The sequence below is a fragment of the Amblyomma maculatum genome, chromosome 10, assembly GCF_055883805.1.
Source record: "Amblyomma maculatum isolate TAMU_Amacu chromosome 10, ASM5588380v1, whole genome shotgun sequence".
NCBI classification, from domain to species: domain Eukaryota; kingdom Metazoa; phylum Arthropoda; class Arachnida; order Ixodida; family Ixodidae; genus Amblyomma; species Amblyomma maculatum.
The window spans coordinates 151,258,796-151,276,611 of NC_139353.1; the positions used below are offsets into that span (position 1 = coordinate 151,258,796).

Here is a 17,816-nt window from a genome sequence, read left to right on the forward strand (position 1 = left end):
ACTTATTTGCCGATGACTGTGTTATTTATCGCGAGATTGCTGAACCCGCCGATGTTTCTGCTATACAATCTGACCTCAATAATATAACTAAATGGTGCAGCACATGGTGTATGGACCTAAATGTTAAAAAATGTAAAGCTATGCGAGTGTCGCGCAGTAATTTCCCCCCTGCTTGCTATGTATTGAATAACACTCCTTTAGGTACTGTAACTTCCTACAAATATTTGGGTGTGCATATTACTAATGACCTCAGCTGGAAGCAACATATTGATTACATTATTAACAACAGTAACCGCATGCTTGGGTATTTGCGCCGTAACTTTTCGAAGTCACCTGTTTCGACTAAAATGACTATGTACAAAGCATTGGTACGTTCAAAGATTGAATATGCTTCTGCAATCTGGGATCCCGGTTTCACGAACTTGAAATCCTCACTTGAGATGGTTCAAAATAATTCAGCGCGTTTCATTCTTTCCAATCACAGTCGCACTAGCAGCATAACTTCAATGAAACTAACGTTATCTTTGCCATCTCTCGAGCTTAGAAGGAAAATTTCACGTCTTAGCCTTTTTCACAAAATTTATCATCATAACGAATTGAGGCATACTTTCATTTCGCAGCCATCGTATCGCTCCTCCCGCGTTGATCATGCTTACAAAGTAAATGTCATAACTTGCAATACTAATGCCCTTTTTCATTCCTTTCTACCTCGTACGTCAGTAGAGTGGAATAGCCTTCCGCCCGATATCGCATTAATCCAAGATCACGATTCATTTCACTCATCACTGATGCAATATCTTGAAGCTGATCCGTGACACTTTTTTGCCCCCTGACTCTTATCTTATTTCCGTTTTTAGTTTTTCATGCTTGTTTGCTCCCAGTGCTGTTGTTCTTTTCGCTGTATAATGCTGTTCTCTCACCGCTTATGATTGTTTTCAATTTATTCCGCTTGTATAACTTTCTTTATTGTAAGATTGTTTTCGTTGTTCTCTATTCCCTTGTTCGTTTAGCCTTTGTTATGTTTTGTTCATTTAGTGTTCTATGCTTTCTATCATATATGAAGTACCACTCCCCTCTGTAATGCGTATGCGCTTGAGGGTAATAAAATGAAATGAAACCCTTTTTCCTAGCAGTTCCGACAGTTGTAATTTTTTAATTTAAGCGTGGTGTTCAAAGAAGCAATTTCGCAAATTCTTGCAGTACGCCACGGGATCACAGAATTATAAACTAACGCCCAGGAGTGGCCGGTTGGGACCTCATAACATAAACAGCATTCCTCTTAGAAATTTTCTGAAGGTTTATTCGGCGTTGGCTGAGTTTTATGATTAATTGGTGTTTTCCTGTCTTTTCCTCTTTTTTTGTTTCGTTGGGGATTTAGTCTTCACAAGTCATTTCATGAGTGGCTGTTATGGAAAACTTGTGCCCCGTTAATATGACATCCGTTTATATGGAGGACCCGAATAATGGACAATTTTTCTAGGGCCGAAGATTTTTCAAAGTATTTATGTCACGTTAATATAGAAAATCGCTCTCTGAACAATGTAGATGGGATGAATGCACACAGCCTATTCGGCCCATGTATTTTTGTCTCGTTCATATGGACATTGTTTGAAAAAAGCAGGGGAGTCTGAAACGCAAGTTTATGAAGGGTGCGCATGCCGGGAACCAATGCGACAGCCGATACGGTAGGATGCCTGAACGAGTCCTGTGGAGTTGGAAAGAACCAAATCGGGCGTGTCGTCGTTTTAGGAGGGAAGGGGGACGGGGGGGGGGGGGCGAGAGCGGAAAGGAAGGGAAGAGGAGGAAAAAGGTTGTGTGGTTGACAGGGATTGTACACAGCAAACCGAAGGTCAGCTGACTGAGAAAGACCCCAAAATGAGGCAACCGGGAGATTTATGGGGGCAGCGGCAGCGCCGCAACCAGTGGCCGCAGTCGGGAAAACAGCAACATGTGGTTGCAATAAATTCTGCTGAACGTGAACAGAAGAGAAGCCGGTAAAAACGTAAGAAAGAAACAATAAGAAGATAGACAAGCGCCGAAATTGGGGGTGGGAACTGAAGTTTTTCTAGCCCAGAACACAAAGCATGTTCTATGAAGCCGTATCGGTCTGGGTAAAGACACACTAAGGAAGTAGAGCGACAAAAGAAACGCGACGACCACGCAAACAGGACCGGGCGTCCCGTCCTGGACGCCTGTCCTTCTCATGCTCCTGGTTTTCGTCACTGTTGCGCTGCCGAACTACCACATTTTGCACCACAGCGATCCGCATGTCGGCTTCGCCTTGAGTCAACGATGCGGCCTTGACAAGGTTTGAGCTCTTCGTAGTCGGCTAGCCGTCGTTTTAAACTGTACTTCAGCTTACAGTGTTTGTTTCATAGGAACACATACAAACGGCACAGGAAAGGGCTGTTTGATAGCCCTCTGTATAGTAGCCTGCCAACTAGACTTCCTCGCTTCCTTACAAAAACAGTACAAAGCAAGAAAGAGAATCAGAAGAATGGAAAATCAAGAAGTTTAACTAGGGAAAAAGAGTGCAAAGAAGCAGGAGCCTGTAACTCTCGACTTTAGTCTGACTTTTGGCATAGTTGGAGTTAAACGCAAACGAATGGAGCTGAACTTAGGCGCGAAGCGGGAAATCTGTGAATACAAGCGGCAAAACCAATCTCAGTCAGTCCAAGCCGTGAAAGACTGGACCCAAGTTCAACTAGGCCTCAGTCTCGTCAGGTTGACGGTATACCATCTATATACACTACCGGACAACGATAAATGGCTCAACGTCGGCATCACAGCGTAAGCAACAGTCCGCACAGTCGAGCCGGGCATCCTGAATAGTGAAGTAGAATGGGCCTTAGCCAGCCTTGCTAAGAACAAAGCTAGCGGCATTGATGGCATTCCAGCTGAGTTGCTTCGAAACCTTAACCATGACGACGCTGTTAAAGTATTCATGATGGCAGCAAATTTGGACAACCCTGCAGTGGCCACAAGATTGGAGCAGGTCAGTTTACATTCCCATCCCAAAAAAAGGAAGTGCCAAAGATTGTTCCAACTACCGCACGATCGCGCTTATTTCGCATGCTAGCAAGGTGATGTTAAAAATCCTCCAAGGTAGGCTGCAGCAGTATGTGAATCGGGAGCTCCCGGACGTGCAAGCTGGGTGTCACAAGGGCAGAGGAACTAGAGACCAGATTGCCAACCTTCGCAGAAAAGTGGAAAAAGCAAGAGATTTCCAGAAACCCACCTACTTCTGCTTTATTGATTATGCGAAAGCGTTTGACTGTGTAGATCACAGCAGATTGTGGCAAGCTCTCCAAGAGATGGGAGTTCCAATTCACCTCATCTGTCTCCTCAGGAACCTGTATGAAGGGCAAGAGGCCACAGTCAGAACTGGGCATGGTCTTACTGATTGGTTTCCGATTAAGAAAGGAGTGAGATAAGGCTGCATACTGTCGCCCTGCCAATTTAACCTATATGCTGAGTGCATCACGAGGAAGGCCGGTCTGTACGAGTCTTCAGCTGGAGTGAAGATGCTGGAAAACGTATCAACAAGCTCAGATATGCGGACGATACCACTTTAATGGCAGAAAGTGAAGTGGAACTCAAGAGACTTCTGATGCGCGTAAAAGAAGAGAGTGAGAAGTTTGGGCTTAAACCGAACAATAAAAAGACAAAGATCATGCGTCTTGCCCTATCAAGTCCTAGAGTATCAAGGGGCAAGAAGTGGAATCTGTGACAGATTTTCTTTTCTTGAGCTCCAAGATTACCCCGGAAGTAGACTGCAGCCATGAAATTAGGAAACGCCTGCTTCTGGGAAAGAAAGCCATGGCTAGCCTTGACCGCCTAGTGAAGAGCAGAAACATTACACTGCCAACAAAGATCCGTATAACTCGCTTCAACAGCATGTTAAAACACCTGAGTCACACACTTTTTTCCATTCTTCCTCCTTACTCCATCAAAATGCAGGCGCTGAAACAGAAACCAAATGTGAGTGCTTATGCAAAGCGTTTTTCTGTATTTATATCAACTACATCAACACCCGGTGACGTAACTGAAAGGGGCAGGGAGACCGATAAAATTGCATAAACCTGTGCGAGTTAGTAGTCAGAAATTACAGCAATAGAGTCTGAAACAAGGTTTTAAATTTCCATAGTTGTAGACAGGCAACGAAAAACAATCCTGTAAATACAGGGGCGAAAATATGACACACCAATTTTCAAACATTGACTATAACACGATGACAGCACTCTGGCTAACTAAAAATACGACAATTAAAAATACAACTGGTCCTTCCGGAGAGAGTTAGAGTGATAGATTATGCTATATATTGTCAAGTGGAAGCATAATGCAAGGCAAAGCAAAATGAGGCAGCTCGAGATGATTTCTTGTAGATACGCTTGCACTGTATGTGTATTTCAACAGTCCAAAATGAGTGGCCAGATTGCACACTGATTCGAGATTGCTGGAAAGCTGTCTAAGCAGTTTCCTAAAATTAAGAGGGTGTTTAAGACTTACCAATGCTTTGTAGAGTCAGTTTCATAGGAACTGTTGCACAAGAAAGGAATATAAACAGTCTAGCATGCAATGGGTTTTTAACCAAAGTATTTATGTACACGCATATGAAAATACAGATGTATGATAGGGTAAAACATACAATAGCTAGCAAGCACTTATTATTAGGAAGATTGTTTATGTAGGAGCTCACAGTTAAAACCGCTAGGAACCAAAGCAAAATGCGAAGTATGAGTGAAAATCCGGATAACGTTTCAGGATTGCATGTTTTGATTGGTGACAAGTGTAACTCGCCTACTTAATACTCGATGCAACCTTTTGTACAGACATAAATAGCCACTTGCCTATAGAGCTTATTCACGTGACGTCATTTCTGCTTTACTGGCAACCATGGCACGAACAACCTAACATCAAAGAGAGAGAAAGAAAGAGAGAGAGGGCCCACGGCGAATCAGGGTACAGCGGTGGTGAAATCCGAGCTCTGGTTGGACAGCGTTCCAAACGGCGTCTCATGTGTCCGACAAATGAACGGCGCGCAGCAGGGAGGTCGAAGGGAGAGAGCAGGGAGGAGGAGGAGTTTCGAAAAGCCCAATGCTATGGCGTATCCTCAATACAGGGTTGCCACAACGGCCGCCTGCTAAACCTGATAGTGAATAGGGTCTATACACGACGTCCACATCTATGAAAAAATGCTTCATACTGCTTCCAAGTTTATTTGGAGTCGACGTTTCGGCAGGAGCACTGCCTTTCTCAAGACTGAGGGTACATGATTCTTGTTCGTCTTCTTATAGCGTTGGCAAGAGGAGATACAAACATAATATGGGCACATATAGGTGAACCAGCTGGGCACGCACAACACACACATACACACACAGGTGCGGAGAGCAGGCTAGTCCCAAAGGCTCATCCACCCAAGGCAACGGCTGCCGGGAGTCATCTGTATACAATACAGGCAGCCGCTGAACAACCTCGGGAAAAAAAATCACAGGTGGGGGAACGTGTTTGCTGCAGATGGTGAGAAATCTTTTTCCGTTCTCACTAAAAGATGGTAGCGCCAAGCGTGAAGGAGGTTTTTGGGAGAAGTGGTCAACTATCAATGGTCAAGGCCTTGTTTTTGAAGATTTGTTCTTTTTCTCTGCTGCGTCTGTTACCCTCCCCACCCTTGCTCCGACCCGCGGCCCGACAGGATGAAAAAAAAAACGCGACAACCAGGTGGACATTACTGGTTAGAAGAACGTGACATCTACGAGTAGAGTTCGAGCCTGCTTAGAGCGGTAAGCAACTCGCGACGAGAGATGAACATCAAAGAAAGAAAAGAAAAAAAAAATATGTGGGACAGTAGAATGCTGAAATACTTTGAGGTTTTCGCTAAAAGGTGCGAGCGCCAAGCATGAAGAAGGTTTTTACGAGAAGTGGGATGTGGAGGATATCAAAGAAGCGGGGAAAAAAAGGGGAGAAAAGGGGGAAAAAACCCCGAGGAAAACTGTCCTTACATGTACCGTACATTAGTGCCGTCCAGAACGACGTAATCATAGCTTATAAGGACTAGAGACCAGGGAAGTAAAACCTTTCCAAAAAGGAATTTGACGCATTGAAGGCGCTTAGCAGACGGAAAGATGTGGTCATCAAACCGGCAGATAAAAGAGGCGGCATATTGGTCATGGACAATGACAAATATATTGCCGCGAAACTTCAAAACTGTATTTGTTGTTGTTTAACAGCCGCCGGCATTCAGACTTATCACTCTGATTCTGGACCGCGTATCAGTTCCGTAATCTTTGTTTGTTTGCGATATTTATCATAGTTCACGTTAAGCAATGGCCTCCTAGTGAAGAACTTCGCAGCCAACAATACCGCGCAGCTTCTTGTAGTGCCTAAAAACCTCCGGCAGGATATTCTGCAGGCGTTGCACGATGAGCCCACAGCAGGCCACCTCGGATTTGCGCGCACGTTGCATCGAATCCAGGAGAAGTACTACTGGCCGCGACTGCCTGCCGAAGTTGCCCACTACGTGAAGACGTGTCGTGAGTGCCAACGACGCAAGACGCCGCCGATCAGACCAGCAGGACTACTAAACCCGATTCCGCCCCCAGTCATGCCCTTTCAACAAATTGGGATGGATCTCCTTTGCCCCTCTCCATCTTCGTCTATGGGTAACAAGTTTATCATCGTGGCCACTGTCTACCTTACCCGTTACGCCGAAGAATAAGCACTACCCAATGGTACCGCGGCAGAAGTCGCCAAGTTTTTTGTCGAACAAATTCTCTTGCGACATGGCGCCCCAGAAGTGCTCATCACGGACAGGGGAACGGCGTTTACGGCAGAGTTGACTCAAGCCATCCTGGAATACAGTCATACAAGCCATCGACGAACAACTGCGTACAATCCCCAGACCAATGGCCTTACGGAGCGCCTGCATAAAACAATCGCGGACATGATCGCCATGTACATCGACGCTGAACACAACACCTGGGACGCCATCTTGCCGTACATGATCTTCGCGTATAACAGGGCAGTCCTGGAGACGACCAGAGCGACCCCGTTTAAGCATGTGTACGGCAGGGAGCCCACGACGAAGCTCGACGCAATGCTGACGCACGTAACTAACGAGGACAACCTTGACGTCGCTGCCTACCTGCGGCATTGCAGAGGAAGCCCGACGACTCGCACGTCTGCGTATTAAAGACCAACAGCGCACCGACAGCCGACGATACAACTTACGACGACGACAAAGTACAACCCACGAGACCAAGTGTGGATTTGGACACCAATTCGCCGTCGCGGACTAAGTGAAAAGTTGTTGCGTCGAGACTTTGGGCCGTACAAAATCATTCGCCGCGCCGGACCACTGGACTATGAAGTCATTCCCGACGGAACGTCATCATTACAACGGCGACGCGCATGCCCAGAAATTAGTACATGTTGTACGAATGAAGCCATATTACACGCGTTAAAGAATCTGTGGTGTTTAAACTTTGCAGGGTTTATGTTTAAGTTGCTTTGTTTTGGAACATCGAGGCGATGTTTTTTTAAGGGGGGGGGGGGGAGTAATGCCGCGAAACCATTGAGAAAGAGATTGGTAAAGAGCGGACACTCCCACAGGGCCACGCGGCCCATTTGACTGTAGTGCACCAAGCGGCCGGCGGCAACTACTTCCGGTCTTGCTGAAAGGCGCGTTATTTGAATACTAGCATGCGCTGCGTCCTTCCCTGCCCTTTTGGCGCATTATTTTGGTTTTACACGGTCTGCTAGTGTTTCTATTTATGCTCAGCATGCATAACAACATGAAAAATAGATTCCCAGTTCACTAAATTGGCCATCAACGCAGCTGCGCCACAGCCTTTGCAAAACAGTATTGCAGAAAAGACGCCAAGTGCTTTGTGAAATGAACATTTATTTTGCTGCATATAAAACATACAAGAGACGCAACACATGTAGGCGGATGCATTGACAAAACTTTGCACACATAAGGCGATGTGCAAAATACAGAAAAATAAAAATACACAAGGCGAGAAACAGCACTTCGGTAGCGACAAAAAATAGCATAACGTTTATTTCCAAAATATGGCAAATGATATGTAACAAAACAGGCATTATACATAAACTACACAGTCTCAGTCCCGGCTACCTTAGAAAGGGTAACTTGTATTGTTCAGGGCAGAGAGTACTGACACTTGGGGGGAATGCCACTCCGTTCACTCGTCGCATCTGCCGCGCTTCGGCTGCAGTCCGTGGGTCCATTCAGTGCTGTTGGAAAAGGAATGAACATGATGCAGAAGGTTGCAATGAAAAGTAAGGCCACTGCACCACGCACACAATTGCATGTGGGTGCGTACTGAAGACTTGGTGAGCAGCAGTTATGGTCCAGAACAGAAAAGCTGTGATTCGTAAAATTGATACAAAAGCTACTGTTGCAACGTAGAGGTCAGGAAATGCAGGCTAACCGAACCTATCTGAAAATGCATTTCTACAGTGAGTGAAATAACAGCCACTAAATTAACAACATTCCTCAAGAGCACTGAACAGCTGGAGCAATGAAGCTTGCTGCATTATAAAACATTTCTCACTTTAACGTTGTCACGTTACATGCAACGCGACACCACGCAAAACTAGCTGTTCGCAAAACCGTGACCGGCGGGCACGCCATGTTGGCTTTTCTTCATACGCGACTTTGTGAAGCGCAGAACACCGTGCTGAGCTAAACTGCCCGAAATGTCTCGCAGTTTGACAAGAATGAAACATTTCACACCTTGCGGTTGCCCTGTTAAACGCGACGCCACGCAAAACTAGCCGTTCGCAAAATCGCCATGTCACGTCACCGCGGCGGTCAGCACGCCTTGTCATGCCTGTTAGCTTGCCCTTCACTTGCGACTTTGTGAAGCGCAGTCGCCGCCGTACTGAGCTAAACTGCCTGAAATACTGCACAGTTTGACAACAAAGTCCCGGCCGGCATGGCCAGCGTAAACTGCTTGAAAGGCAGCGTAGTTAAGCAAAAAAACGTTGCTCACCTTGCCATCGTTCCAAACCGCTGTCGTTCCGCGCAGCAGCCCACAAGAGGTCTGTGCCGCACAAGCGCGGCGAGGCACGAGCACACAACCGCTCCCCTCGACAACTTCTTGTCTCCTAGCGCTCCATCGGGCTACCGCTGCAGCGAGTGCCGTCGCGCGCGCGTCCGCGCATTGGTGCCGCCATTCATCAATCGACGGCAGCGCAAAAAGTCGCGCGTCATTTTCTGGGACCAGTTTTTGCCGAGTGACCGCTCTTTACCAATCAATTTCTCTATGGCGAAGCCTTCAAAACTGTATTTGTTGTTTTTTTAACAGCCGCCGGCATTCAGGCTTATCACTCTGATTCTGGACCGCGTATCAGTTCCGTAAACTTTGCTTGTTATTGCTCGATGTCGCGAGTCACACCTTTATCAGTTTCGTTGTAGCACAAGATGCACCGAGATCTGTCTCGAAGGTTCCGGCCACTCGGGTGTCTTTCCACAATGTTCCAGCCCGTGCTGGTAGCTGTTTGCGACGTTATCTAGATTGTTCTGGGCAGCCTTTAAATTGAGCGTTGATGAGTGTGACGGACATTCTTTGTTCGACGATCGACCAGCACGTTTGTTGCTATCGCCGCCGCCGAGTTGCTTAGTTCTTTTGCGGTTGCAAGTCAGCCCAATAAAGAGGTAATTTAAGTACCATCAAGCCTGTGCCTTCATTTGTGTCAGCGACCCTGGTCACCACCACGTTACAATATTGAGGAAGGAATTAGACAACTCTGTAACACTAAATTTTATAAACACCTAAAAGCGGACCCCACTCTAAAGCATCAAAACTTCTTACAGGGACTCTAGATGAGCTCGCAAAAAGTGGGGACATCTTCTGCGATTATGCAAAGCCCTGACCGCATCACACCCGTCGCCGGGCCGATTCTACATGCTTCCGAAAATTCATAGAAGGGTTAACCCTGGCCGCCCTATAGTATCCGGCATCGGCACAATCACAGAACCAATCTCCAGTTACATTGACACATTAATTGGACACATACCTGAAACACACCTATCCCACATACATGACACCAACCACTTCCTTCGCGAAATAGCAGGGGTAAATCGTCCTCAGGGGGCCTTCCTTGTAACCTTAGATGTAGTCTCTCTATATACAAATATCCCGCATTCCGACAGAATCAAAGCTCTAATTGAGGCCTATAATCAGAATAGTGAGGTAGGATCCCAACTCCAGAAGTCCTAGAGGTATTGACGAAACTAGTTCTAGAATACAACAAATTTGAATTCGACAATGAACACTACTTACAAATTAACGATACCGCCATGGGTACAAAAATGGCCCCTACTTATGCTAACATCTTCATGCATAGCATTGAATTTGAATTTTTACTTACTTCCCCTATTAAGCACATCCTATACAAATGCTGCTTGGATGATATTTTCTTAGTTTGGACTGACACAGAACAATCACTCCTACATTTCATTGAAAACTTCAATCTCCTCCATCCTAGCATATCCTTCACGCACACATATTCCCAAAACAAAATTAACTTTGAAGACGTTGAAATTGCGGTTTATGAAGGTTCGCTCTCCACTAGCGTATACAGAAAACCCCCGGTCCGACAACAATACGCACAAAGCTGTCGTCCTTATCACTCAAAAACAAGCATTCCGTATTCTCAGGCTCATCGATTCAAAAGAATTTGTTCCCAATATCAGGACTTCGCACCAAACGCAAAACGTATGCGGAAAGTCCTGACTAAACAACGATAACCGCCAGATATTGTTGACGACGCCATAAAAAAGGCATATGAACTCAACCGAGAGGAAATTCTGGAGGGACGTCCACGAAAGGAAAACATAGACCGTCGAACAAGCCTGGTACTCCCTACACGAGTAACCCCCCCAACGTGAACAGAATCCTAAAGAAACATTTCAACGTTCTAGAACAGAGCGCTCGTCTCTCCAATACTTTCACGACTCCTCCCCAGGTTCTCTACAGACGACCGAAAAACATTCGCAACATCCTAGTCCACTGAAAAATAGGTAATAACCCGCGGTTGGGGTGCCGGCCTTGAGGAAAGAGTAGATTCCGGGTGTGCAGGCACATGCAGACATCAAGCTGCGCAACAAGCACAACGTCAAATTTTAAGTGGAGAATAGATGGTAACTTTGATTGCGATGCCTCAAAAGTAATGTATCTCCTAGAATGCAATGTATGCCGAATGCAGTATATTGGCCAGACAGCTGCCCCTATACGAATGCGGTTTAATTATCACCGTGCTGATGTCCGCTCTCTGCCCAACCTTCCTTTTTCAAAACATATCAACCAGAAACAGCACTCATTCGACTCAGTCAAACTAACAGTTCTTCAGCGGGGATTCAATAATACATGGAACGGGAGCAGCGTGAGTCATACTTTATGTATAAGTTTAGAACACTTAATACTGGGATAAATGAAAACAATAGGGCAATGTCGTCATTACGAGCCCAGCAAGTTTAATGCTAAGCACATATATCAATCATTATCCCTTGACAGTTTTCCTCGGTTTTTTTTTTTATTTTCCCCCCTCTTTTTTTTTCCCCCCGCTTGTTTGATACCCTCCACATCAAACTTCTCGTAAAAACCTTCATGCTTGGCGCTCACACCTTTAAGCGAAAACCTGAAAGTATCTCACCATTGTACTGTCCCACATATATTTTTTTTTTTCTTTTCTTTGAGGTTCATCTCTCGTCGAGAGTTGCTTACCGCTGTAAGCAGGCTCGAACTTTACTCGCAGCTGTATAAAGCAATTTTGCACTTTTTCCTTTTTTTCGTTCCTTCACTTTTTTTCGTTCACTTCTTTAGTTCAGCGCACGAAAGTAGGACGTGGTTTATTGTTAGTTCACCTCCGCATCTTTCACAGAGAGGTCTTTCGTCTTTCATTAGAATGAAGCTGTGTGTCAGAAGGGTGTGTTCGATGCCAAGGCGACATAAAATGACTTCGATGAAGCGTTTTTGGTGACTGCGCGATTTCCATTCTTCAACGATCTACTTGACAAGGTGCAATTTATTATTTATTTTGTTGTTCCATGAGCTCTGCCATTTTGCTCTCAGTTTTCTCTTTACAACTCTTAGAACATCTTTATGTGGTATGTAGACTGGCTGTATTTTAGTATGACCGGCTGCTGCAGCACATGCATCAGCTCCTATTGCCGCTGATTCCAACGTTGCTTAGTACCCAACAGAGTTTAATTGTATGCCCCTGTGTTTCGGCGGCGATTATATTATGAATGATGTTTCCGATTAAAGGTTCTGTAGCATTTCTAAGATTTAATGCTGTGATAACGCTGAAAGTATCGGTATGGTAAATCCATGAACAACAAGAGCAACGATACATCAATAAAATAAAAAAGAAAAGCTCAACAGTCTGGTTATAACTTGGCTTATAAAAACGCTTTTTACATTTATTTATTTACCCCCAGGGCCCAAGAGCATTACAGAGGAGAGTTGGGGTGAACACAAAAAATAAAAAACCCAATACAGTAAAAAATAACACAAAAATAATTTGTCATTATACAGTAAATGATAACGACTGCGCAACAAGATATAAAAATACAAAATCAACAGCAACGCAGCCAAGCATAGATGTTTAACAAGAAAAAGCACCGAAAAACGGCAGCAAGAGTATGTTAAACACTGGAGCAAAAAAGGTTAGTAACAGCTGTACGTAAATAAACGGCATCTGTAATTTCGGCAATAGCACAAGGAAGGCGATTCCAACTGTTAGAAGTGTCTGGAATGAAGGAGTCATGGCAGTATTTGGTGCGACATAATGGATTTCCTACTTTGTGACGGTGATCAATGCGTGAAGAAGTGTATGACGGTTGCGTTAGAAGTTTCTGTCTGAGATATGTATTATAGGAAAAAATCTTATGAAACAAACTTAGCCGAAGTACTCTTCTGCGTTCTGTTAGAAGAGGCAATGAAAGTGAAGATTTCATGAGAGTCACGCTAGAAGTGCGATAATAGCTAGACAATAAAAAGGAATATGCGCGATTCTGCACACTTTCTAGTTCAGTAATGAGTAAAACGACGCTTGGGTCCCAGACAGAAGCTGCAAACTCCAGTTTTGGACCAACAAATTTTTGTAAAGGAGAAGTTTTAGCGCGCTAGGACAAAATGAAAAGTTTCTTCTGAAGTAGCCAAGAGTTTGGTTAGCATTATTAACTACGTGACGAACATGCCATTTCCATGATAAGTTATTAGTTATGTGAACACCTAAATATTTCTATGAAGAGACAGATTAAAGAGGACCAGTGTTGAGGTAGTACGAAGGGGCTGATGTGCTCACTCGAGTGGCACGCGTATGTTTACACATTTTTGTGTTAAGCTTCATATTCCAGCGCTGACAACATTCAGAAATTCTGCTAAATCGGATTGTAATATAGAGACGTCATGACCATTGTTAATTTTACGATAGATAACACAATCATCCGCAAAGAGAGAAATTGATTATGTAAGGTTTACCGGAAAGTCATTTATGTATGAGGAAAAGCAAGGGTCCCAAGCCTGAACCTTGCGGCACACCTGAATCAACTCGGGAAAACTTAGAGTCGGTATTATTTGCTGTAACGAACTGAGATTGATTAGCAAGAAAAGAGTGAAGCCATGAAAGCATCTAAGTTCAATCTGCCTAGTTTAAAGAGAAGTAATTCATGTGAGACTTTATCAAAAGCTTTACAAAACTCCCGGCATATGCAGTCTGCCAACGAACCACCGTCAACAATGCAATGGAGGTCATGAGTGAAGCATAGAAGCTGGGTCTCACAGGAGAATGTTTTTCGAAAACCATCCTGAAAATTACTGAAAAAAGAATTAGTTAAAAAAAATGTAGCATGATGAGAGAAGATGACCTATTCCATGATCTTGCATGGTATGCAGGTGAGCGATACGGGACGATGGTTTTTAGGACAGTGTTTATCGCCAGACTTATGCAGAGGAATTACTTTTCCAACCTTGCAGTCATCGGGTAGGCAGCCTGTAACAAGCGACTGCTCAAAAGGTTTAGACAGGACATTGGATGAGTACGCCTTTGTATTTAACAAAAATTTCGAATTTATGTGGTCCTTTTGTATGTTGTATTTTCACATTTAGTTCTGTACATCCAGCATGTATGATCCGGATACAAGTGTATTTCAATGTCGAGGAACCTGATAGTGGAGTTCTGCATTTCATGCGTAAATTCTAAACCTGCGAACACCGTTCTAAATTGCAGTAATACAGGACGAATATCAAGCGACTTGATCCTACGGTAGGGCAAACACAGTAGAAAGTCATCCACATACCGGAAACATTATACAAACCCAAAGGCTCTAGCTCATTTCTCAGCGCATGGTCGCATTTCGCCATGTACAGATTAGAAACCCTATGCAGATCCCGTCTCGTTGGCCCTACACTATGCCATCATGCTCGACAAACAAAGAAGTCATGTACAAACACAGTAATTCCAAAATTCCACACTGCTTCTTAAATTTCATAACCCCATGTTAGTCTATGCACTACTACTCTGCTGTGAGTGCGGCTTTCTGCAGAATGTTATAATACATTCCTTTAACATCGATGCATAGGCATCCTGCAGGTTCATTTTGCTTGAAAAAATGCAATAATATCCTCCAATCCTGGCACCATGAAAGGGTCATTGATGGGGAACGCGGACAGGTGTGCCTGAAGATACTTGGCTACATGCCTTTGCCACGTGCTCCGGTCCTCGACGATCATTCGGAACGGCGACTCTTCCTTGTGAGTCTTCAAGGCAAATAATGGTCTCAGTGAAAGCTGAGTACTTCCTTTCATCTCAATCTTTCGCTTATCAAGACCCATACATCCACAACTCTTCGCCAACCCCCAAGCATACCTGGTTGAGGTGCTCCTCACAGAGGTCCGTTGCCTCGAAATTACTGTTGATGGTTTCCAGAGCTTTCCAGTCCTAGTCATCCTTCTTCATGACCACGAATCTAGGTGTCTTGTCTGATAGCAACCGAGTAAGATTCCTCTGGTTCAAGGAAGACACTGTTTTTCCCTCGGCGCACCCTCTATTCCTTGGAGTTTAGTGTTTCAGGATGCACTCCAGTCCTTCAGACACATGCGAGTCCTTCTAGTTAGCTGGCACCCGGTCCACGACGACTGCGTGCACCAAGATGATCAGCTGCAGAGGCTTCATGTGCTGCTGCGATGCTAACTTGGGGCCTTTTTCCAAAGTGATGGTCACTATGCCTGGTAGCTGGCAGTCTTAAAGGTTGACCCAAACGAATTATTGCTGTTTTGTTTTATCTCTGCGTGGTAGCTTTTCGAGGGCTATATCCCATGGTTGCTCTCCGCTTTGCTCGGCCAAGTTCAGGAAGTACCTTCTCATGAGACGAGATGGGATGATCAAATTGGAGAGCAATAATGGAATATAGCTCTAGGAAATACTACCACACAAGAGAAAAGGAAACGGCAATGATGCGTTTGGGTCAAACTTTCAGACTACCAGCTACAAATCATAGTGACCAAGACTCTGGATAAAGGCCCACAGTTCGCCTCGCAGCCACACATGAAGCCTCCGCAGCTGATCAGCATGGTGCACACAGAAGCTGATCGGGTGCCAGCTAACCAGAAGGACTGTCGTGTGTCTGGAAGACTGCAGTGCATCCTGAAATACTCAAGACCAAAGAATAGAGGATGCGCCAAGGGCAAAACAGTGTCGTCTTGAGGCAGAGGAACCTTAGACTCTTGTTATCAGACAAGAAAGCAAGATTCGTGGTCATGAACAAGGGTGACTATGACCGGAAAGCTCTGGAAGCCATCAACAGTCATTTCAAGGCAACGGACCTCTGTGAGGAGCGCTTCAACCAGGTATGCTTGGGGGTGGCAAAGAATTGTGGACGTACGGGTCTTGATAAGCTAAGGATTGAGGTGAAAGGAAGTCGTGAGCTTTCACTGAGACCATTATTTGCCGTGAAGACTCACAGAGAAGTGTCTCCATTCCGAATGATCGTCGAGAAACGGGGCACATGGAAAATACATGTAGCCAAGTATCTTCAGGCACACCTATCCGCGATCCCCATCAATGACCCGTTCATAGTGCCAGGTTCGAAGGAAATTATTGCATTTTTCAAGCGAAATGATCCTGTAGGATGCCTATCCATCGATGTTAGACATGTTTTATAACATTCCGCAGAAAGCTGCACTCACAGCACAAGAGGAGTGCGTAGGCAAATATGGGGTTTTAAAATTTGAGAAGCAGTGTTTAAGTAGTGCATGTGGTTTTGGGAATTACTGCGTGTGTACATGACTTCGTTGGTTGTCGAGCATGATGGCATAGTGTACGGCCAAGGAGACGAGATCCGCAAAGGCTGATGCATAGCGCGTTTGATTTCTAATCTGTACATTGCAACAGGCGTCCGTATGCTGAGAAACGATCTAGAGGCCCTTGGGTTTGTAGAATGTTTCTGGTATGTGGATGACTTTCTACTTTGCCCTACCGTATTAGAGAACAAATATCAAGCGACTTGATCATACGGTAGGGCAAAGAAAGTAGAAGGTCATTCACATACCGGAAACATGCTTCAAACTTAAGGGCCTCTAGCTCATTTCTCAGTGTACAGTCTCCTTTCGCCATGTACAGATTACAAATCAAAGCCGCTATGCATGAGCCTACGCAGATAACGTCTCGTTGGCCGTACACTATGCCATCATGGTCGGCAAGCAACGAAGTGAAGTACACACGCAGTAATTCCAAAAAGCCGCATGCACTAGTTCGACACTGCTTCTCAAATTTTATAACCGCATATTGGTCTATGCACTCCTCCACTGCTATGATTGCGGCTTTCTGCGAAATGTTATGAAGCATGTCTAACATCAATGGATAGGCATTCTACAGGTTCATTTTGCTTGAAAAATGCAAAACTTTCCTCCGATCCTGGCCCCATGAATGGGTCATTGATGGGGATCGCGGATAAGTGTACCTTTAGATACTTGGCTACATGTGTTTGCCATGTGCCCCGGCTCTCGACGATCATTCGGAACGGCGACTCTTTCTTGTGAGCCTTCACGGCAAAGAATGGTCTCAGTGAAAGCTCACTACTTCCTTTCACCTCAATCCCTAGCTTATCAAGACCCATACGTCCACAACTCTTCGCCACCCCCAAGCGTGCCTGGTTGAGGAGCTCCTCACAAACGTCCGTTGCCTTGAAGTGACTGTTGATGGCTTCCAGAGTTTTCGGGTCATAGTCATCCTGGTTCATGACCACGAATATTGCTTTCTTGTCTGATAACAACAGTCTAAGGTTCCTCTGCTTCAAGGAATACACTGTTTTTCTTCGGCGCACCCTCTATTCTTGGGTGATGAGTATTTCAGGATGCGATGCAGTGCTTCAGACACACGAGAGTCCTTCTGGTTAGCTGGCGCCCGGTCCTCGACTGCGTGAACCGTGTTAATCAGCTGCAGAGGCTTCAAGTGCGGCTGTGGTGCGAACTTCGGGCCTTAATCCAGAGTCGCGGTCGCTATGCCTGGTAGCTAGCAGTCTGAAAGCTTGACCCAAACGCATCATTGCCGTTTCCTTTTCTCTTGCGCGGTAGCTTTCCCATGGCTATATTCCATTATTACTCTCCGACTTGATCATCCCCTCCCATCTCATGACATTGTACTTCCTGGACTTGGCCGAGCAAAGCTGAGAGCAGCAATGGAATGTAGCCCTATCGAAAAGCTACCACGCAGAGAGAAAGGGAAACGGCAATGATGCGTTTGGGTCAACCTTTCATATTTCTAGCTACCAGGCATACAGACCACGA

At 45.1% G+C, this 17,816-nt stretch overlaps 1 long non-coding RNA gene across 1 annotated transcript; it reads right to left on the bottom strand.

Moving 5' to 3' along the window:
* Positions 1 to 8,035: 8,035 nt before the first annotated feature.
* On the bottom strand, positions 8,036 to 10,303 carry LOC146177723 (uncharacterized). Its single transcript, XR_014701080.1, has 2 exons — positions 9,015 to 10,303; positions 8,036 to 8,253 (listed from the first exon to the last, which is right to left on the bottom strand). It is a non-coding gene; the product is annotated as an uncharacterized LOC146177723 (long non-coding RNA).
* Between the last annotated feature and the right edge of the window lie 7,513 nt (positions 10,304 to 17,816).